The sequence below is a fragment of the Hypomesus nipponensis genome, chromosome 14 (assembly GCF_054491055.1).
Source record: "Hypomesus nipponensis isolate SF chromosome 14, ASM5449105v1, whole genome shotgun sequence".
NCBI classification, from domain to species: Eukaryota; Metazoa; Chordata; class Actinopteri; order Osmeriformes; family Osmeridae; genus Hypomesus; species Hypomesus nipponensis.
The window spans coordinates 7275949-7299566 of NC_140374.1; the positions used below are offsets into that span (position 1 = coordinate 7275949).

General features: G+C 43.3%; 1 long non-coding RNA gene across 1 annotated transcript; it reads left to right on the plus strand.

The window, feature by feature from the left end:
- Positions 1-7608: 7608 nt before the first annotated feature.
- LOC146258464 (uncharacterized) lies at positions 7609-10829 on the plus strand. The gene is made up of 3 exons (XR_014729716.1): positions 7609-7682; positions 9590-9685; positions 10757-10829. It is a non-coding gene; the product is annotated as an uncharacterized LOC146258464 (long non-coding RNA).
- Positions 10830-23618: the final 12789 nt, after the last annotated feature.

The window sequence follows — 23618 nt, forward strand, 5'->3', positions numbered from 1 at the left end:
GCCTGGAAACGTGCTACTGCTAGCGGATACGAACAATGAACGAGCACCAAAGGGAGCATCAGCAAATCGCTGATTTACCTGAGCTGAAAAAGAACAAAGAGAAAGGATTTGATAATCTACAGCTGCCTGCCTTTATTGTAGCACGTTTTACAAATGGTTGTACATACATGATGGTTGTTTGTAGAGTTAATTTGTTATTTTAAAGCAGATGTAACCATTTTGTAATGAACGCTACTATGCTCATGGCATGACAAACTTATAGCCTAATCTAATTAGTTATAATATCGTGGCATGTTACGGCGTCATTATATATTGTTGACATGTTATTCTGAGGCAAAGACAAAGATGAATAAATCATGTCTGATAACGTCAATATTGTTATGGTCGTTATATTGTTAGAACTTTGTCAGTTAACACCACAACGATGGCATTAACAATAAGCTAGTAATAGTAAACAACACTCATCATCATTATAATAGTAAAGGTATAGGCTTAATTTGCTTTGCAAAGCTAGAACAACAATGGAGCCAGATATTTAGGTTTACAGTTTATTTATCCGGCACAATACATAAGCAGTTAAACTATAAACACGAAGCAAAAAGAACAACGTATAGGCCCTGCACGTATAATACTACAGTACTAATAGTATTGATTTTCGTAAAGTTCACATGTAGGCTATCTGCTTCTTGATCAGACTTGTACCACATTCTGACAGTTTTCTGCAATGCCTTAGCTCCAGCTCACGAGCTTGCGACTGGTCGTCGCAAAGTATGACGTATACAGCTAGTTGCAAGCATGCATGAGTTTCAGAGCTAGGAACAAGATTCTGCGCAAGACCGGACGAGTCGGTCTGGAAAGATGGCGCGGTCCGTTAGGAGCTCTCGCTTGCCTCACTGCGCCATTGAGCACTTTTCATAGAAATGAATGAGGACGCCATCTTGGAAGACAGAAGTAGCTGTCTCTAGTTATATTAACTCTATGGGTGGGGGCTTGGTCCGAATGCAGTGCTCCCTCCTCAGGCCCCTCTAAACCGGAACTCTCTCCTCAGGCCCCTGAAGCCGGAACCAGAGAATGTCTAATATAGACCATGCCGAGAACATAGCCTTATGTATCGTTCATGAAATGCCTCATGTAGGCTATCACCGGCCAAACTGGCTGGCAAGCTTTTATTATGAAAATGAAATTTAGCCCGCATTTGGCGGGTGTTTATTTAGAACCCTGTACGTAATGCTAGCCGCAATGCTAATTTCTGCTTTGCTAAACACTATTGACTTATGCTAAAACCGAAGTTCAATGTAAATTAGCCTATTAATATAAATTGCCTACAGCATCCTCCGACCAGCGGTGGCGCTAATACCTCGGATACACATGAAAAAAGGGGCCTGAGGAGATAGTTCCGGCTTTAGGGGCCTGAGGAGAGAGTTCCGGTTTACGAGGGTCTGGTTAGGACCAGGCTAAGTTCTTTGCGGGCAGAACACAAAAACGAAAATGCAATGTCCGCTCTTTTCTTTTTGATTATGGCATAACATCGGCAGTCTTGTGGAAGAAAATGCAAATAGGATGATTGATTACAAATTTTATTTATGAGTCAAATAATGCAGCCACATTCTTAAAATGAAAATACATTTCTGGAAATGCATTTGAAATGTGGTCACGAGTTCCGGTTTAGAGGGGCCTGAGGAGGGAGCACTGCAATTGGACCCTATTGGTTCTTTTTCGAATTATGGGCAGTTCTTTGTAGCCTGGCTCTGCCCTCCTACATACTTCTGCTCAATTTGGATTTTGTTTCTGTACTAGGTCTGGGAGCTAGGCTCTGAAGTAGGTTTCTAGAAACAATTTTTTTGTAGGTCCAATCAGCGAACAGAGGGAGTGGCTGAGAACGATTATGTTAATGTCGTGCACTAGTTTGAGTAGTTCAGTAATGGCGGTGGAGAAAGATGCGAGCGAAACTATTCTGCGGTTGTGGCAGCAACGCTGCCGAATATCCATAGGTTAAAGCCAGAGCAAGAACATTCCTTGCTGAGTTTTGTTGGTGGCCATGATGTTGTGGCCCTCCTCCCCACGGGGTTCGGAAAAAGTTAGATTTTCCAGCTACGGCAGCTAGCTCCGTTACAGTAGTGGTGAAGGAGTTGGCTAAGGCGAACGCTTGCGATTGGCTATGGCAAATCAGAGTGGCTCTGGGCGGATCCAATAGTTTTAAACTTCAACAGAGGACCCGCCTTCAAGGAAGTTAACATTTGTCAATGGAGAGATCCCAGACCCTCTGTACAAATGCAATGTACGAGGGTCTGGTTAGGACCAGGCTAAGTTCTTTGCGGGCAGAACACGAAAACGGAAATGCAATGTCCGCTCTTTTCTTTTTGATTATGGCATAACATCGGCAGTCTTGTGGAAGAAAATGCAAATAGGATGATTGATTACTAATTTTATTTGAGTCAAATAATGCAGACACGTTCTTAAAATGAAAATGCATTTCTGGAAATGCATTTGAATTGTGGTCACGATATTGCAGCCACGTTCTTAAAATGAAAATGCATTTCTGGAAATGCATTTGAATTTGAATTGTGGTCATGATTTTGCAGCCATGTTCTTGAAAATGAAAAAGCATTTCTGGAAATGCATTTTCATTTTCTAATTTTACATTTCAAATTGAATTTTTGTATCTATTTGCTGGGGCATATTTTGACAATTAAATTTCAAATGTCGTTTTCGTTTTCATTTTAATTAAGTGAAAGAATGAGCAGTCTTAAAGAAGAAAATTAAAATGCAAATAGGATGATTGATTACTAATTTTATTTATGAGTCAAATAATGCAGCCACATTCTTAAAATGAAAATGCATTTCTGGAAATGTATTTTCATTTGAATTTTGGTCACAATTTGCTTCCATATTTCTGTTGCCCTTGCTAACTTAAAATACCTAATGTTAACTAGGTTATCGAAAAGACGGAGCAAATTTACAAATTAGACGTTTCATCAATAAAATAAGAACATTTTCAGCGACTACACTGCCTATTCCTCGTCACATTTTAATTCAGATGCTGATTTACAAGTACCGTTTAGCTGAAATATGAAAAGTTAAAAAGTACAGTTGTGAGGTTTGTCTGCCTCGCTTGACATCTTGCAATGACTTCTAGGGAATCAGAAGCGTTCTCGCTGGTCAAGTCACCATCCGATGCATCCTCGATAAAAGGGGTGGATCAAGAACATTTCCGGATATTTTTGGCGTTCTCGGTGACTTGTGTTCTTTGGATTGGAACCGTACTTGGGCAATGAAAGACGACGTCAAACGAGTTTGCAAAAACACAAGAACGTGGATTGATAAACAGCCATTGTGCATTTCTGGAAATGCATTTTAATTTTGGTCACAATTTGCTTCCATACGCACTACGCAACAGAACACGCATTAGTTTTATCGATGAACAAATAATGCCATAGACGAAATTCTTAATGATCGATAATCAATCGTCGATTAGTTATGCCTATCCCTACTGCTAACATCAACAATGTTTGAAACATTAGCCGTCCAAAGCTTCCCTGTAATAGACAGTGGACAGTGAACCAGCCAGGACTTTGGGTAGTCCTGGCTAGTTCATCTGACAGCATCCCAGATCTTTTCACTCCTCAGTGTTAGCCACAAGCTCCTTGTCCAGGCTGACTAGACTACTGGTTCTGGTTCTGTCTTGGCAGTAAGCAGCTGGTCTAACTGGTCTAACTCCTGCCCAACGATGGCTGCCCTATTTCTTGTAGCAAGATTGGCAGTGGAAGCAGGGCTACCGCTGAGGCTTTTAAGTTGTCCAGATTCAGAAGACAGGCCAAACTGGAATCCAAGATGGCAGTCTTCCAGGTAGACAGTGAGTGATGTTGTCCCTCGTAGGAGCGGGTTGCTCTCTGGGGACCGGCCATGAACACTGGAGGAACGGTCTCCGGCCTAGATCAGGCTGACTACAGTGTTAGCACTGAGGAGTACAGGATGTTCTCCATGACAACGCCTCTGCCCTCAGGTTATCATGTCTGTATCGGTTTGTACAAGAAGCAGACTTCTCCTCTCAGCTCCAAGGTGCTGTGTACCAACTAGCAACAGCAGTAATGATACTGTACTGGTTAAAGGGATATTTAATTTTGAACAAAATGTTGTTGTTTTGTGTATTTGAATGAACCAAGGTATATCTCTTCAGCATGGGAGAGCCGCACTGTGTGTTACTGTATGTTACAAGAGCTATAACCGCAGTACTCATCCTAAGCTCTATTCCATTCCCAGCACTCATCCTAAGCTCTATTCCATTCAGTTTTTTTCCCAAAATAACTGTGTAGGCCTTGTTCTTTCTTTACTCTGTGGATCCTGTTCTTTCTTTACTATGTGGATCCTGTTGCATCTGTTGAAGCAGCAAAGACCTGAGAGCTGTAGGGAGGGCTATGTAAAGGTTGGAGCAGACAGACCTTCAGACAATATCTCTCATCATCTGGACTCAATGTCTTCTGCCTCTCTGGGATGGGGGTGGGGAGGGGATCGAGGGATGGAGGGAATGAAGGGAGGTGGGAGTCCGTACATTAGCCTAGAGGAGAGGCTCCATGGTGGGGGGCCTGGGTGGTGACCCTAAGGTGAGAGGAGCATGGAGGGTCAGCCAGAACTAGCTGTAGGGTTAATGAGTCCTACCAGGACACAAAGACAGAGCTGGGACTGTCACACTCTGTACCGGGCTTGGCTGGCTGCCAAAAAGATGCCCACTCGGATAGGTATAGGAGACGTAAGGAAAGAAGGGGGCGGGGGGAGGTAGAGATGGCCACAGGGAGAGGTATATAGAAAGAGAAATAGGGAAAGAAGAGGGCAGAGGGTAGGTAGAGCCAGACAATGGAGGGGGAAGAGAACCTGGTCAGTAACCCTAGACTCCCTGCAGCCTTGCTGGGTAACAATCCTGGTCCTGTTCCTAGTCCTGGTTCTGGTGCTAGTCACCTGGGATAGTACTCCTACTGCAGTATTACCTTCCAGGATTAGGGCTATGTGCATCTCAGCCCATTTCTCTGAAAGTTGCTGTACACAAAACTTGTAAAAGCTTGTTTGCGTCAGAACATACAGTGTCTGGCTACAGGCAGCAGTCACCTTGGGAGATGAAGAGTTTATGGTCCCTGTTACAGTCATATTGACAGAGACGTGATATTGGAGTTATGACCTCTGTTGCGTGACTAAACTCATTACATCAGCCACCTGATCCCTTCCTCTGGGCTTTCAATAAGCGTTCTGAGTAAATGGACTGGATATTGCTGTACTGGACTGGAATGGATATTTGCTGGACTGGACAGGACTGAATGTGGCTGCACTGGACAAGACTGGATGTTTCTGGACTGGATATAGCTGGACTGGACTGGATGTTGCTGGACTGGATTGGATATTGCTGAACTGGACAGGACTGGATGTTGCTGGACTGGACATGACTGGATGTGGCTGCACTGGACTAGACAGGACTGGATGTTGCTGGCCTGGATATTGGTGGACTGGATGTTGCTGGACGTTGCTGGACTGGATATTGCTGGACTGGATGTTGCTGGACTGCACTGGACTGTGCTGAGGTGAGCAGGGTTGGACTCCCAGCCTTAACTCCCTGATTTGATTCCCAGTCTGGATGGAACCTCTCTGTCTTGTGGGGTTTGGTGTAAGACCTTGTAAGAGCTCCCCAGCCTGCAATTGACTTTGACCTATAGGCTAAACAACAGCTGCTGTTTCCCAAACCTTAGTCTGTCTGGTCCAGGAGACTCAGGGTCTGCAGGAAATGGCCCAGGCAGCTCTGAGGAAGGATGTCTGTATGCTTGGCTCTGGGTGAGGAGTGGGACAAGGGGCTTGGAGGTGTGCCGGTGGGGAGAGTGGTTCATTTCCTGGTGGATTAGTACTTTTGATCAAATAATTTAGGGCTGTGGCCCTCCACTCTCTTAGGAGTGGCAGCTCAGGGCTGAATTTGCAGGATGGACCAATCAGAGCAGCCATAGGGACACAGGCACCCAGCTGGGACGCAGCTCAATCAGCGTGGTGTTTGTGACACGGCTGATGTTTTTGGTTTGTTTGCTGAAATAGTTTATTTTTACTCCCAACATTGACTGATCAGTGGCTATTGCCTTGTCCCCACTTGATAGAGGCTCCATAGTGAATTTGATCTACAGTATGTGGTGGCAAAACACTGGCGTTCCTCAGGCCCCTGCTCCCTCTCTGTCTTTACCTCGAACAGGATACTCTAGCCCTATTCATGGAGAGCTACACTGATTCTAATAAGGAACTGGTTGATAAGCTGAATCGAGTTAGTTACGACTAGGGTAGGAGGGAACAGGGTTGTAGTATAAACCTACAGGAGGGTAGCTGTCCAGGAACAGGGTTTTAAAATCCTGAACAAGAATGCTCAGAATGCTGATGATGCAATGCAGCTTTTCAATTTGGGGCAGATTTTCTGTAAAGGTCATCATCAAATTATTCCACTTAAAACCTTATTTCACCTGTGTGGCTGCAGGGTTACAGATGTTATTACAACTCTAATGCGGCCGTCTTGTTCTTGTGGTGGTTGTTGTGTCGCAGGATGGATCACTCCTCTCGTCACTGTCAAGCGCTTTTGAGGCCAGTTTTGCACTGATGACATAATCATGGCAGTAGATTTTAAGCAACCTGTCAGTTTCTTGTCTGCCTGAAAAAAAAAGTTCTCTTACCTCCTTTTTTCTTTTTTCATCAGCTATCTATCTTCAATTTTTACACTGTATGCAAGACACTGATTTATTCCAGTAATCTGTAATATGCTTTTCACATGACGATTAAAATGCCACGGTGTGAGCTTGCTAAACCATTCAGTCTGATTTGAAAAGCATTAATGAGTCATACTGGGGGAAACTGGGGCTGCATCATTTTGTATTTTCTTTCAACCACCATCAGTATGGAATTTGGAAAGCAGTGCATGTCTTATTTAAAAATGGTACTCTGTGAAAGTGTGTCACCAGAGTTCCAAACTAGGGCAACAATAGCAAAGTCTACAAGTGTGTATTTGTGTGAAAGTATATGTCTGTGTGTGTGTGTGTGTGTGTGTGTGTGTGTGTGTGTAGGAATGGAAGTGTGTGTTTCATGGAGTATGCATTATTTGGAGTTAAAGCTGAACAAGCCTCTCTGCAACACTTTCTCTCTCTTTCTGTCTCTCTCTCACTCTTCACCCTCCATTTCTCTCTCCCTCTCCCTTTTCAACCTCTCTCCTTCCCTTCTCCCTTCCTTCCCTAATTCTTTCCTCTCTCCTTTATTCTACCTCCTGCCCACCTCCATGTCTCCGCTCCTCCCCTCCCACTCCTTCCTTCCCTCCCTCCTACTTTTCACTCTCTCCCTCCTCATTCCTCACCCCATCCCTTTCCACATCTCTCTTATCTCCCTCTTTACTCCTCTTCATCACCCCTTATCATCTCCCATCCCTTCCCTCCCTCTTACCCTCCTATCTCACATACCCACTCCCCCCAGTAGTGTGTCCAGAAGTCATGCCTCGGAGCCCCACGTCCAGTGAGGAAGAGATGGCCCAGAGTCTGTCGGAGGGTTCTGGAGGGTCCGAGTCAGACAGCTCCAAGGACGAGGCCCGTGTGGAGAGGCCCAGCAGGAGAGCAGATAGGCTTGGCCGGACCCCCCAGGACACCCTGGCCATCTGTGTGGTTATCCCTGACCTGCAGCAGTCTGTGAGTACCGCCCAGGCTGGACTAGGCTACAGCTACTGTACATGTCCAGGACAAAGAGCCTTTTTCCTATCCTAGTGGGGTAACCCTTGAAAGTTACTGCTATAACTCATATGGATTTCAAGTGGAACTGTGGTTCCATATGGTAAACTCTGTTCAAAATGCAGTTTGACCTGATAGGGTTCTGTTCAACACTACAGGTGCTAAATGTGTTACATGTAGTACAATAACAATTGAGATACAGAACAGTAACACTGTAGAGACAGTACCAACACAGATACTGCACAATAACAGTTTTTGTCCTGAGGCACAGAGGTGGGGTTGAAAGTGAGGGGTCCGGAACAAGTCTTTGGTCTGTTGGTCCCTGGACGATGGGGGGGAGGTGAGGATGAGTGATGTTGCTGATGGTTCCTCTCAAGAGGCTGGCTTCCATGACCTAGATACAGACTGCACCACACCATCAACAGCGACCTCGCCATCAGAGAGGCTGCTTTTCAGCATGAAATCCCCCCAAGAATGGGTTTTATAAAAAATCAATGGATTCCTGTATGTTGGCTTACGCCTACTACACATGTATACTGATGTCAACTTTTTGAAATATTGATGGTACAGATTGGCACTTGAAGGGTACAGTAGAAGCGCTTCTATAATGAGGCCATGGGTGGGGATGTAGGGATGGCTGCCATAGCCCCTGCATACATCGAGCAGACCCACCTATGCATAATGGATGACATGGAGGAAACAGTCACATGGCTCAAGGAAGGCTGCTTTTCAGCCAGCCAATCACAGTTTCATAAGGACAATCACTAGGGAGGTGGCGCGTTGAAACTAAAAATATTTTCTTGTATTTAAATTTAATTGTGTTTTTAAATGTGTCTGTATCTTATCAGAGGATAACATACCCAGTCATACAAAGCCATTCATACATTAAATTATTCTCTGAATAACAAGCACAATGCTAAGCTGGAAACCAACTAATTGATTGAACTACTTCCGGTCATTGTTTTCTCTTTTTCATCAATAATCAGCACCCCTGCCAGTGTGCTCATGAATATGGAAATGACAATATTCGTTTAGCCTCTGTCAGAGAAAGGATAGGTAATTACTGTAACAGAATATCATTAATACAAGTTTTCATACTGGGTTACACTGAGCACCCCCAGTCCTTTTGACTGTGAATAAAAGCTATTTATTCACACTCTCTCACACACCACACACCCATGTACACGCACATGCATCCACATACACACACATACAAACATACACACACACACCCTGGCAACACAGAAGTAAGCTATTGTTTCCACAGGCCCATCTGTTCTCTCCAACCTGCCAAAAAATAGGGATAGGTGTATGCATTTCTCTGTCCTACTCTGGAGCAGAGGTGTGTGAGGTTCAGAAACACACTGTAGACTGCAAATGGTCACATGCTGTCTGAGACAATGTCTTCTAATCTTGCTTGTGTTGTTTCATTCCCGGTTCAAGACCAGTTTCAGCTTGCACTGTTGTCACAACACCTTTAACATATCTTGTAAGAAGAAACGGCTTTGAAAGAAAGAAAAAAAAACAGTACTTCCTTTTTTCAGTTTCTCACTTCTTCATCTTTCTCTCATTCTCTCTTCTTTATTTCTTATCTCTACTATTTCTCTTTTTCTGTCTCTCCCTCTTTTTAAAATTGATCTATCTCCCCTCAATCTCCCAACATGGCTCCTCTCTTCCATCTCCTCTTTTCACTCTCTCCTCTCTTTCTTCTCTGTTTGCTCTCTTCTTCTCTCTCCCTTCCGGTCCCTGTCTCGGAGCAGACATGTCTGAGGTTTGATCCAGACACCACGGTGTGGGTTGCTAAGCAGCAGATCCTGTGCTGTCTGACCCAGCCGCTGAGAGACGTGCTGAATTATGGTCTGTTCCAGCCGGCCGTGGAGGGACGCCAGAGCGGCTTCCTGGATGAGGAGAGGCTGCTGAGGAGCTACCCCTCCCCCACCTGCAAAGGGGTCCCCACCCTGGAGGTATCCCACCCTGAAAACACCCTAAACCCACTCTAACCTCCACCCACCCTAACCCCCACCCTGCAGGTACCCCTGCCTGAACCCACCCTTACCCTTACTTTCCACCCAAACCCTTACCCTAACTTCCACTCTAATCTATATTCTAACCCCCACCTCCACCTAAAACCCCTTAGTTTCAAAAGCTACCCCAAAGGCGTCCCCAAGCTGGCTGTAGGCAGTCCAAATAAGTCTGCTGATTGTGGAAGCAAGTTAGCTTTGTGAAGCCATCCTGATTTCATGGACACTCCAAGGTTAGCTACAGATCAGGAGGCAGCATTCTACAGGAAGGAGAGGTGGAGGTGAAGGAGAGATGTGCCATTATTTTGAGATTGAAGGCAGTTTCATCATATGTTCAGGGCTCCATCAGGGCTGGCCTGAGAAGAGATTGAGAAGAGATCCAGCTGAGCCCAAAACCATCTGGTTTCCACAAGACAAACTTTCACTTCCTCCTCAACCCTGGAAGGCTTTTTTCAAATCATTATCAGAGACCTGGATCTGAGGCACCAGCAAGGACGTCTAAAACCTCATCAAAGGATACACAGCCCTGAAATAACTCTTTGTCAAAGCAGTGTGTATGTGTGTGTACATGTGTGCATGCATCTGTGTATTGTATACTGATGAGCCAGCATACTGAAGTTGGAGAGTCCCTCATGGACATCTTAGCTTTCGTTGTGAACATCCTCTGTGTGTAGTCCCATGGTAGTTGTGGTGCTACATTAAAGGGAGGCTGCAGTAATTACTGGCTGAGGGATTGGTTGGCTGCCCGAGAGCTACTGTGTTAAGGCTCATGGTTACATTGGTCCCACTCAACACCTTGTCTTCAGGATCAAGTAGCCTTGTTGCATCACTTTCACAAAAGTGGTTGACTCTGTGGAAGAGATCTGGATGATGAAGAGGATGATGGAAGGACGTGTTGAAGGCCCACGCTACTTATGTCTGTAGTTGCAATAGTATCACCTGTGTGTGTGTGTGTGTGTGTGTGTGTGTGTATGTGTATATATATATCCACAATCTTTGTCCTTCTATTGTCAGTTCCGCTACAAGAGCAGAGTCTACCAGCAACCCAACGTCAACGAGAAACAGATTGCCAAGATTCATACACAGGTGAGACACACACAAAGGTAAAACACACACTAGTTTGCATCTGTTAGTCTGTGATCAGTAGTGCTTAAAGTTTAAGTAATGCTTTCTAAATGTCTGTCTGGATTAGAGGGATGCTAGAGATGTCTTGTTAAGCCACATTTTCAAGACAATATTATGTCCATCAGCTGTGGACGTCACTGTGCTGTTCAGCAGGCACATACTGAGTTTGACAGGAAACCAGTTTCCAGGAGAATTCCCATCAAAGTATCCCTGTATCAAAAAGGACATCACATTAAATTATTCACACTTCCAGAACCTCATTGATCTGCTTCCCTGCTGCTCTCCAATGCTTATCTGCTGTGTCCTCTCTGCGTGTGGGTGTCTGTGTGCACACACTAAAGGCTGTGTGTTACCGTGTATGCATAAGTGTGTGAATCCTGGATGTTGAAATGTAGATGTGCGTGCATGTGTGTGTATACACATCACACATAAGTGTGCACGTGTGCTTGTTTGTGTGTGTGTGGTCCCCTCCGAGTGCTGGGCTATGCCTGAAGGCAGCAGGCCAGCCTCCCTCTCTGGGACCTGCTCTCCTACTGTAGATATTTATACCTGGCCTGGAAACAGCACATGGACTGCGATATCCCTGGAAGAGCCAGGAGAAGGAGCAGAGAGCACAGACCTGGGTGACCATCCTTCCCTCCTCCCATTTCCTCATTCCCTCTAACCTCGTCTCATCCTTCTCTCCTTCCCTCCTCCCATCCTGTTCTCATTCCCTTCACCCTCCTCTCATCCTCCTCCCTTTCCCTCCTCCCATCGTGCTCTCATTCCCTTTATCCTTATCTCATCAACCTCTCCTTCCCTCATCCTCCTTTCCTTCTTTCCTCCCATCACCCTAAGCTTCTCTCCTCTCCCCTCCACTTAATTTCTCCTTTCCTCCTCCCTCTTCCATTCTCTACTCTCATTTTGTCCTCTCCATTGGCTTTCCCACCCACCCACCCACCCACCCACCCACCCACATACTTCCAACCCTCCACACACCCCACCCATCCCTCTTTTTCTCACACATCTTCATATCCCCTTCCCTGACATCCAAATCAAGCTCAGAGCCCTACTGTAGATCTAACCCATTTGATAGATAAGGGCACAATTACGACGTCTTATCTTTTCCTCCATGTGATTAGTTGGCAGAAGATTGTTCTCTTATGAATCTACCTCCTCTCTGGTACAGAGGTGCTGGACCACAGGTGCTGAATCTGTACTGTCCTCGTCCCTCATCTGATCTGCTTTTTACTTCTCTTTTATGGGACGCATCCCTCCCCATCTCTCTGTCCTGCACTCTTTATCTTTCTTATTCTCTCTCTCTGTCTCTCCACCTCTTTCTCCTCCTTCTCCTATAGGCCAATTTAAAGAAGTTTATGGACCACATCCAGTACCTTCAGCTGGATAATGTGGAAAAGATGCTGGAAAGAGGACTGGACCCCAACTATCATGACCCAGATACTGGTGGTATGTCTCTTTTGCTCTCAATCGCTCCTTTTCTCTCTCACACACAGACATCAGTTTCTCTTTTACACTCACACACATTCAGGAGTCAATACTCAGTCTCCTACTGGTAGTGGCAGGGTGTTGATGGCAGAGTGTTCTGTTGTCTGTAACACATTAACTATGGTATTATAGTGTCTTTACTGAAGGGGAGTTTTAGCTTCTTTTTACACCACTTGTAATCCTGAGGAAAATCTGAACTGTTTCACCCTCTCAGTTGGACATGAATGGAAGTAATTTTGTGTCTTTCATCTCATGAGATGTAAGACCGGGCAGTTTGATTTCTTAAAAAAAAAAAAGTGAAGTATAGATAGAAAAGGTAGAGTTGACTTTATTTCCCGGAAAGAAACAAGTCATACTGTAGCAGCCAGATACATACAATTACAAAACAACAGATACATGATAATATTAAAAAGCTTAACTGTACGTTTGACCTTTTTGTGTGTCTTTCCAGAGACACCCCTGACCTTTGCGTCCCACCTGGACAGTGTAGTGCCCATAATCGTGGCACTGAAGAATGGAGGAGCACACCTGGACTTCAGGGCCCAGGACGGCATGACAGCCCTCCACAAGGCTGTCCGGTCCAAGAACCAGGCCACTCTCAAGGTCCTTCACAACAGTCCCTCTTCCTTCTCTACCTCTACTACCTTCTGTCTACTTCCTCTATCTTTTCTCTACCTTCATTGGTTAAGATTTGGCCGAATCCGAAACCGAATACCGAGTCCTACTCCCATCCTCAGTCCATTACTGAAGTAAACAACGCCCTTGCAATGTTTTTTGTATTTTTTTTTACTGTAAGTATAGGCAACATTATACCAGGAAGACAAGTGGGGAAAAACTATTTTCACAATTACCATATGCCATATGTTTACCCTATCTCAAGATCCAATCAATATCCAAAATATTGGCCTTTTATATTTCTTAAATTTCTTTTGGATGTTTCATACGCAAATGTTCGAACAGCGGATATGTTGTGTATTGTTTAGGTCCTTGCCACCACAAGACAAATTGGCATTGCAAATTGAACATGTAACTTGACTTGAATTGCCTTATTTAACGGAAAGTACTGCCAAACAACACTTTCTGCTCATGAGTTCAATTTTCACTTTCTCTCAGCCTACTGTATTGAACGGTCCAACTATGTAAACACCATCCCGTAATCAACGGCGGCGCCATTATGTCGACCACCTTTTTCAAATTTCACACACCAGCAAACTACACAGACATCCCAAGTCTCCCGGAAGGTCCGGGAGTCTCTCGCATTTCAATAGCGGCTTCCTGACGGCCGCAAATGCTATACAATCTCCCGGAAATCTGGGTTTTAGTATTTCGACCGAGCGAGAGACTGTCTTATGGTCATTTCTGGTAGAGATAGGTGCATATCGCGCGGCATATGGGGGAGGGGGGGGGGGAGTAGACGCTGCATCGACCGCTACTGCCTACTGGCGCTGACGAGCCGTTGGGCCGCCAACTTGGAAAGGTCAACCGCTCCACTCAGTGTAATCTGTTTGGCTCGGGCAATGAGCTGTCAGCACATTTTAATAATCATACCGAACTCATTTTCATGCGGTTTGCTTTGCTGCAAAGGTCATACAGGATACAGGACATGGTTATTATTTTCACAAAATAAAACCAATAGTATGCTACATTTTACCTGTGAAAAGTAATCCCCAGAGCCCTGTTTGCGATTGTCTGCCAATTTGAGCAGGAATATGCTGCACAGTGCTGGTATCATGTTTATTCTGATGCTAAGCAACTCGGAATTTTCCCTTTCCAAGATGGCGGCCGCATTTCTCGCGCTCAGCAGTCAATGCGGCGTCTACTCTTCATGTCTATGGATGTCTGAGCTACATATGTGGTATTAATTAATAAATTATTGAGAAAGTGTTATACAATCTCAACAGTGTATTAATGAGTAAACAGTAACTATGAAGTTTGACTGATGTTTATAAGACTACCGTAACACGAGCATGGTAGTAGCATTGCTACAAGTATTATGCTAGCTAACTTAGCCTGGAAGCTAACTAAAGTTAGCTAGCTAATGTTTCGAAAAAATAACTTGCGCTTTGGTGACCGTTGGAATTATTTTGAACTCCCTCTACAGGTAGATTTTAGTTTTCCCGGGCAGTAGGAAACATTCATTACGCACTTACTTTTGTTTTCGAAGTGTTACACTCGTGTGTTACACAACGGCATGCTGTAAGATCGCCTATACACGTGCATTGCTTGGTATCAGTGTTCCAGAATCAAGCGCGGCATATATTCCAGTGCGGTTTATACTCAGGTTTACAAACACAAAGCTCCCATTCTGGTGGGGTGCGGCTTATAGAAAATGCGGTTTATTTTCTGGAAAAAACGGTATATTCACAAATACCAGTGAGAGCCTGTGAAAGAAAATAGATGTAGTCAAGAATGGCAGTTTCAATACAATTTATTTAGTTTGTAGGCTACAACTTAAGAATGCACAGAGTACTCTGTGATCAGTCAATACCGAAGGTCGTGCTACAGGTCGTTCGGTAGTGTTGGAGAACAACCATAAAGCCCTAGCCTGGTCCTAACCAGACTCTCTTACATTTCATTTGTACAGAGAGTCTGGCCTCGCTCCATAGGCTCTGTGCACAATCGTACTGACGAACTTCCGCTGAAGCCGCAATAGGACAAATCGGCTTCCGGTTTACTGGAGACCATCACCCGAGCGTCCAAAATGCTAAGCTTTAGTAGATGTCTTCAAGCCCTGCCTAAAGTAAGCGTCAGTGACATCCATCGCATCGTAAATGCTTTTTCCCCTGCTCCAACAAGCAAGCGGGACAAGGGATTCAAACTGTACATATCCAATTATCTGCACAACTATGAGGGTAAGTAGTTTAATGTGGTGTTCCGGTCGGCTAGCGGCTAAGCTAGTTAGCGATGTGTTCATTTTTAGTGTAGTATAGAAGCTTGTTTTTCTTTATTTGAAACGCCAACTGTCCGTTTTGATGTATTATCATTTGGATTTCTGCCCCTCTCAGTTTCTAATAAAAATCAGGACACAGGGGAAGTCGTGGTCAGGGTATTGTGCTACAGGTTCATGCGGAAAGCTGAGAAACCTCACAGTCTGAGTGTATGGTGATGGCGATTGATAAGTTCAAGTTCAGCCAACACTCATAAGCTTGTTACTTTAATAACCCCGGCGTTCCTAATGTTCCTGGGGATTTAGCTAAAGTCAGTTACGTTTATTATGACTCCCAGAAATAATGATCTTCATTAGGCAGGTAAGTTTACCTAGCAGATCCCCTCTGGGTTAAATGCGTTCCTATTCAAGTTTTCCCCAACTCAGTCATTTACTTAGATGCAATCTTGTGTTTAAGGTATTAGGCTATCATGTTTCAAAGAAAAAGAATTATGGATCTTGATTTAAAGGGGCAATTGACTGCAAAACCGATTTTACCTTGTCATAGTTGAATAACGACAGTTCGGTGGGTAAAATGAACATACCAAAGTTGTGTACCAAAAAATGAATATCCAAGTCCATTGACACTTCTTTCCTATTAAAATCTCAAAAAGAAACAATTTGGCTGTAAAACGCTAGCTTTTCAACAAAGCTACCGGTCTGACGTAGGACCGGGGACCGCCATTTTTGGCTCTGGTCTGTATCTTTGTTACGCCCCAGAATTTACATACAGACCAGCCCGAGGTAGCGTCTATAGTAGGGTGACCAGACGTCCGGATTTCGGCCGGACAGTCCGGTTTTCCAGCCTTTTGTCCGGACCGCTGTTGCGTGTCCGTCTTTTCGCCCTCTTGTCCTCCTTTTTGACCCTTCCTGCCCACCGTCGCAATTTACCACTCGCATAAGTTTTCCGATGCCAAAAAGGAAGACTTCCTTCTAACCTACGTGGAGTTCAGAACTCCACTTTGCCATAAGAGCAGCAAAGATCAATATCATACCTTCTGTAAGTTCTGTCGCATTAACGCATTAACCCCCCCCCCCCCCCCCCCGTCAACAACTTTTTGGGGTTGTCCTCCTTTTTGACCCTTTGTCCTCCTTTTTGGACCCAAGTGTCCTCCTTTTCAGGGTCATGCTTCTGGTCACCCTAGTCTATAGTCCAATACCAGTTTAGCTACGCGCTGCTCTGTGTAGGCTACTTATAAGGAATTACAAAGAAGAACGTTCTTCCCAAGGAGCCAAACATTCAAAAGGCATGGCTGCTGTTGTCTGAGAAGATCCCGGCGAAGTTAACTGCAACACTCAATCATTCAGTTGCTCTGAAAATTTCACCAAAGACAGTTTTGACAACCTTGGACAATTGCAAGCAGGATTTGCTAGGTAACTGAACCTGGAAAGAGGTGCTGTTCCGACCGTATGCTCATTGCAACCGCAAGCTATAAGGACAGACAGTATGATGTTGTGCTAACAGTTATTAGCAATGCTAACGTTTACTGTATATAGCATACCAGGTAGAATCCTAAACAAGTTTCTACACACATCAAATGACTCTAGCTAGACTAGCTGTAGTCGGCATTAGAAGGGAAGCTTCCGAAAAATAGCCAGAAAACGAACAGCAGTCTGGCTTATTGCTAAAGCCTGTCTAGATAATCTATTTGAAAGAACTGGAGAAAGGCAGGTGCTTGATACAGGATACGTTAGCATTGCTAGTAACTGTTACTAGTAACACCTAGATTGTAGGCATGTAAACAAGTTTAGCTTGCTAACGCAAGAGCATAGGTAGAATGTGTGATAGCCCCATTGCCAATAAACTAGGCTAAATTAGGCTAACGTTGATTCATGTTCCTGACTGTTTCATTCAAATAAATAACCTGTGTAATGTAAATCTACAATTCAAGATGCATGTTTGTCCAGATCTTTGTCATGTTATTTTTCAGCAAGTTATTTAGAGCTAGCTAGCTAACTGAAGCCGAGTAGAATCACGATATGGTTTGGTTGCTAAGCTGTAGCCTAACGTTCTACCCACCCAAGTCAATCCAGTTTGCTTCAACAACAGAAGTGGAAACAAGTAATGTTATAATTTCAAATTATATACAGTCAATCTGTTGAAAACAGTGTTGTGTAGACACAATAGATTTATTTGCACGTTTTTATTTCAAGTCTCCAACTTCGGTGTTTCAGCGAGTGCTGCTGTTGGCCGTGTTGCGTTTTTGCTCCCCAGCTTCACTCGTTGAAAACCAACCAATCAGCGCGCAGCTTATCTAAATATTAATGAGCATATCATAAAAGCAGAAAAGCTAGTGTTTTTTCCAGGGAACATTTCAGAGGATCTGTCAGTGGGCATACAACAGCACCCGGGCCATTTTCAACCCAACCAATGTTACATACCCTATTTGGAGACTTTAAGGAACAGTGTGAAATACCCCAAAAGCCCAGTCAATTGCCCCTTTAATACAGTTGGCAATGGCAATATTGCCATTATATGCATATAATGCATATTAAAGCAATAAGCCCCAAGAGGCCGTGGTTTACGCTGATTTTAGAACAGGTGAGGGGAGTTGTTAGGCACGACGCGAAGCGGAGTTATGCTAACGTATCGTTGCCACGCAACAGCCAGATCGACATCTTTGCAGTGTTTTTCAATTTGAAATATTCGATGCGCAGTAATATGGAATGTTAAAAACCTGTGAAGTTATGCTGGATTTTACAACGGCATGGAACGCGATATAGCCAATCACAATCAAGGATGGGAACAACTAGTTTTAGAATATACAACATACTGTAATCCAACATATAGAAATGAATGACATTTGATCTGTCATTATAGAATATTAGATATAGAACATATTGTAATAACAAGATTGTGTCCTAAAAGAATGGTTAAACAGTGAAGAATGGTTAAACAGTGAAGTTAAGATAAATAAGTATTTTCTCTGACATTTTACTTATGCAGGTGGTACTGAAAGATTCCAGTCCTGTGGAGCTGCTTCATCACAGCTGCACGTGTTGCTGGAGCAGTAACTTGTAACTGTATTCTGCATAACTTGATAGGGTGTAAAGCCAGGCCTTTTGATGTGCTTTCTGCTAAACCAAAGTGTAGAGCAACCAAAGATGGTGTAAGGTAAAACCTGAATATTGTCTATGTATTCCAATATGTTGCCTGTTTGAATTAAAATACCTGTGTGGATTGTGGATTGTGCCACTTAACACTCAATCCACACAGGTATTTTAATTCAAACAGGCAACATATTGGAATACATAGACAATATTCAGGTTTTACCTTACACCATCTTTGGTTGCTCTACACTTTGGTTTAGCAGAAAGCACATCAAAAGGCCTGGCTTTACACCCTATCAAGTTATGCAGAATACAGTTACAAGTTAATGCTCCAGCAACACGTGCAGCTGTGATGAAGCAGCTCCACAGGACTGGAATCTTTCAGTACCACCTGCATAAGTAAAATGTCAGAGAAAATACTTATTTATCTTAACTTCACTGTTTAACCATTCTTCACTGTTTAACCATTCTTTTAGGACACAATCTTGTTATTACAATATGTTCTATATCTAATATTCTATAATGACAGATCAAATGTCATTCATTTCTATATGTTGGATTACAGTATGTTGTATAATATGCCATTGCCAACTGCATTAAATCAAGATCCATAATCGTTTTTCTTTGAAACATGATAGCCTAATACCTTAAACACAAGATTGCATCGAAGTAAATGACTGAGTTGGGGAAAACTTGAATAGGAACGCATTTAACCCAGAGGGGATCAGCTAGGTAAACTTACCTGCCTAATGAAGATCATTATTTTTGGGAGTTATAATAAACGTAACTGACTTAAGCTAAATTCCCAGGAACATTAGGAACGCCGGGCTATTAAAGTAACAAGCTTATGAGTGTTGGCTGAACTTGAACTTATCAATCGCCATCACCATACACTCAGACTGTGAGGTTTCTCAGCTTTCCGCATGAACCTGTAGCACAATGCCCTGACCACAACTTCCCCTGTGTCCTGATTTTTTTTAGAAACTGAGAGGGGCAGAAATCCAAATGATAATACATAAAAACGGACAGTTGGCGTTTCAAATAAAGAAAAACAAGCTTCTATACTACACTAAAAATGAACACATCGCTAACTAGCTTAGCCGCTAGCCGACCGGAACACCACATTAAACTACTTACCCTCATAGTTGTGCAGATAATTGGATATGTACAGTTTGAATCCCTTGTCCCGCTTGCTTGTTGGAGCAGGGGAGAAAGCATTTACGATGCGATGGACGTCACTGACGCTTACTTTAGGCAGGGCTTGAAGACATCTACTAAAGCTGAGCACTTTGGACACTCGGGTGATGGTCTCCAGTAAACCTGAAGCCGATTTGCCCTATTGCGGCTACAGCGGAAGTTCGTCAGTACGATTGTGCACAGAGCCAGAGCCTGTTTAAGGAGAGCCTTGCCACTCCCTATTAAGCCCCATTGTACCGAATTTGGCTGCAGTTCCACCAGAGTTCCACTGGGGGTGATCGCGAGCGAGTGCATGTTGAATGGGAGTCTATGGAGCTAAACGGCTAAATTTGTCTCTTTCGCCTGATTGTCGTTGAAAAATCTCCGATTTGATTGTAGTTTGTGCATGTTCAACATGGATTATAGGTCGAAAGTTGAATGAACGAGTACTCATGTCCTTTTGATTTCTTACATGGTGAGTCGTTGTTGCCCATAACACGCTAGCATTCTGCTAATGAATGCTGATTGGTTAGTGAAGGACTGATACGACCAGAGCTCCCGCTTGATGGCATCCGAAGCGGAATCAGAATGTCAGAACATAAGCAACATTAGCAACAACATTAGCAAGCCAAAACTCTTTCTAGCATGTGTATTGACAGGGAGAGCCTAACCTGTCAGCTGCGTTGTCGATGCCCTGAGAGAAAAAAGTAAGTGACCAGAGCTTGCCGTCAAGCAGTAGCTCTGGTCGTACGATGTGTATGACGTCAATGACATTTTCAAAAGCTTTTTAGAACAGAAAGGCGACTTTCAAAAAATCTAAAACCCGGCAGTGTGTATTTTTTTGGCCTCCCTTTTAAAATTCAGAATTCAAATTACTTGACAAAAAATTATATCCTGAGAAAAGTGGATTTTGAGGGGTACCGCTCCATAGAACTCCATTCATTCTGCACTCGCTCGTTAGCGCCCTCACATGGAATTTCAACCAGTTCAGAACCCGGAAGTTTCCCGAGAGTGGCAGTTCTCTCTATATTAGACATTCTCTGACAGAGCCTATTGACAAGCGTTGACTTCCTTGTAGGCTATGGAGGACCAAACCTGCCATATTTACAAATGAATGAATGAATAAATAAATGTCCACATCCATGCATTTAGACAGAAATAAACGAATATATATATATTAATTAATGCACAATTGTCAATCAATAGTTACATATATTTTTACATTTATGTATTTACTTATTTTGTATTCATTTATGTATTCATTTATTGATTTATTGATGTATTGATTTATTCATTCATTCATTTATATATTCATTTATTTATTCATTTATTTATTCATTTATTCATTCATTCATTCATTCATTCATTCATTCATTCATTTTTCCCAATATGATAATGAGAGGAGGCCAGTAGGCGTGGAAACTGATGTTCAGACATTGCAATCAATCCAGAGCCATAGATTCAATCTAGCTAACGCCTGGGACACACTGGCTGCAAAGCGCCCTGGAGCGCCACAATATACTACGAATGGCGCGATGCTGTTCACACTAGACGCGCATTTCTCCACGCCGGTCACCAAGCCTTTCACCTTCTCTGAGATTTTCTTTTCTACATGTAAAGCTGACATGTACATAAACATGGCATAGGCTACAGGCTATTTAGGCAACTTGTTGCTCCAACAATAACGGTCGCAATGGCATCCCATTCCCAACATAACGTGGCAACGTTTGGCTTTTGTTGCCGTAGTCTTTGTAAAATATGTGCTATGGGGCATACAACTCCATTTAGGACTAAGCTACTTTTCATCTTGTCTATCTCGCTCTTACACACAGGACAAATATGTTGGTTTGACAATCAACAATCAGGATTTTTTATTTTAAAATGTTTACGTTTTTATCGGGGTAAACACATGGTTGGCCGGTCAGCGTAGTGAAGTTGGGTGTTAAGTGATAGCCCACAACTAACGTAGTAAAATCTTTATAACATGTTTGTTTATCCAAATATCATATATGGTGAATTAAATATTTATTTTCAACAAGGTCGGCCAGCCTGTCCATGTAGGCTATGTTGTCCATGACAGCAAGGATGGATGTAAGGCTACATAATCAAATACAAAGCGTGGAAAACGATTAGCCAATGGTGTGTCAAATACCGCCTACCTATTTTGATTGACACATCTCATTAACATATTGAGAAGAAGAAATACAGGAATGAATGAATGAATGAATAAATGAATGAATGAATAAATGAATGAATAAATGAATGAACACATGAATTAATAAATGAATGAATACATGAATGAATAAATAAATACACAAATAAATACATAAATACATGTAAATTATAAGGTAATATTGATTGACAATTGTGCATTAATTAGTACATGTATTCATTTATTTATGTCTAAATGCATGGATGTGGACATTTATTTATTCATTCATTCATTTTTAAATATGGCAAGTTTGGTCCTCCATAGTAGGCGGGTACTCTGTTGAAGTTTAAAACTATTGGATCTGGATCTGCATTTGTACAGAGGGTCTGGGATCTCTCCATTGACAAACGTTAACATCCTTGAAGGCGGGTCCTCTGTTGAAGTTTAAAACTATTGGATCAGCCCAGAGCCACTCTGAGCTGCCATAACCAATTGCTAGCGTCCGCCCTAACCAATTCCTTCACGACTACTGTAACAGAGCTAGCTGCCGTAGCTGGAAAATCTAACTTTTCCCGAACCCTGTGGGGAGGGAGGGCCACAACATCATGGCCACCAACAAAACTTGTTCTTACTCCAGCTTTAGCTGTTGGATATTCGGCAGCGTTGCCACAACGGACTGAATGGCTTGGCTCGCATCTTTCTCCGCCGCCATTACGGAACTACAACACAAACTAGCGCGTGACATCAATGTCATCGTTCTCAGCCACTCCCTCTGTTTGCTGATTGGCCAGTTACAAAGTAACTTGCAAAATCTGACTTACCCACTGAACGGCCAGACCGAGTCAATAGGGTCCAAATCATAGAGTTAATATAACTAGAGACAGCTACTTCTGTCTTCCAAGATGGCGTCCCCATTCATTTCTATGAAAAGTGCTCAGTGGCGCAGTGAGGCAAGCGAGAGCGCGAGTGTATTTCCGGTCTAGCTTTAAACAGTGGCTGTTTATCAATCCGAAGAACGCTGAGAACGCAAGTACATTCTTTTGAAGAACGTTCTGGCAAGCCTCCTTGCGAGAATGGTCTTGCAAGGACGGAAAATGAATTGAGATGGTTAGGGTTTTCCTGGACTCGCAGCATTATGATAACACTGACTAACTACAAAAACTAGATAACAAAGCAAAAAAATGGTCCGTCTCCCTGTAATTTTACGTTTTCTGTAGCCCTTGCTAACTTACAGTACCTATCGACAACTTGTTATCGACAAGTCGGAGCAAATTTACAAATTAGCTGTTTCATCAATAAAATAAGAACATTTTCAGCGACTGAACTGCCTATTTCTCGTCACATTTTAATTCAGATGCTGATTTACACGTACCGTTTAGCTGAAATATGAAAAGTAAAAAATTACAGTTGTGAGGTTTGTCCGCCTCGCATGACATCTTGCAATGACTTCTGGGAAATCAGAAGCGTTCTCACTGGTCAAGTCACCATCTGATGCATCCTCGATAAAAGGGGCGGATCAGGAACATTTCCAGGTATTTTTGGCGCTCTTGGTGACTTGTGTTCTTTGGATCGGAACCGTACTTGGGCAATAAAAGATTACGTCAAACGAGTTTGCAAGAACACAAGAACGGAAAAAAACGTGGATTGATAAACAGCCAGTGGCTCTTTTTTTCCCTAGCTTCGAGACCTTGTGCATGCTTGCAACAAGCTGTACACGTCATACTTTGCGACAATTAGTCGCGAGCATAGATTTATATGGTTACGAGCCATAGAGTTAATATAACTAGAGACAGCTACTTCTGTCTTCCAAGATTTTCTATGAAAAGTGCTCAGTGGCGCAGTGAGGCAAGCGAGAGCTCTAAATGGACCGCGCCATCTTTCCAGACCGACTCGTCCGGTCTTGCGCAGAAGCTTGTTCATAGCTACGAAACTCGTGCAAGCTGTATACGTCATACTTTGCG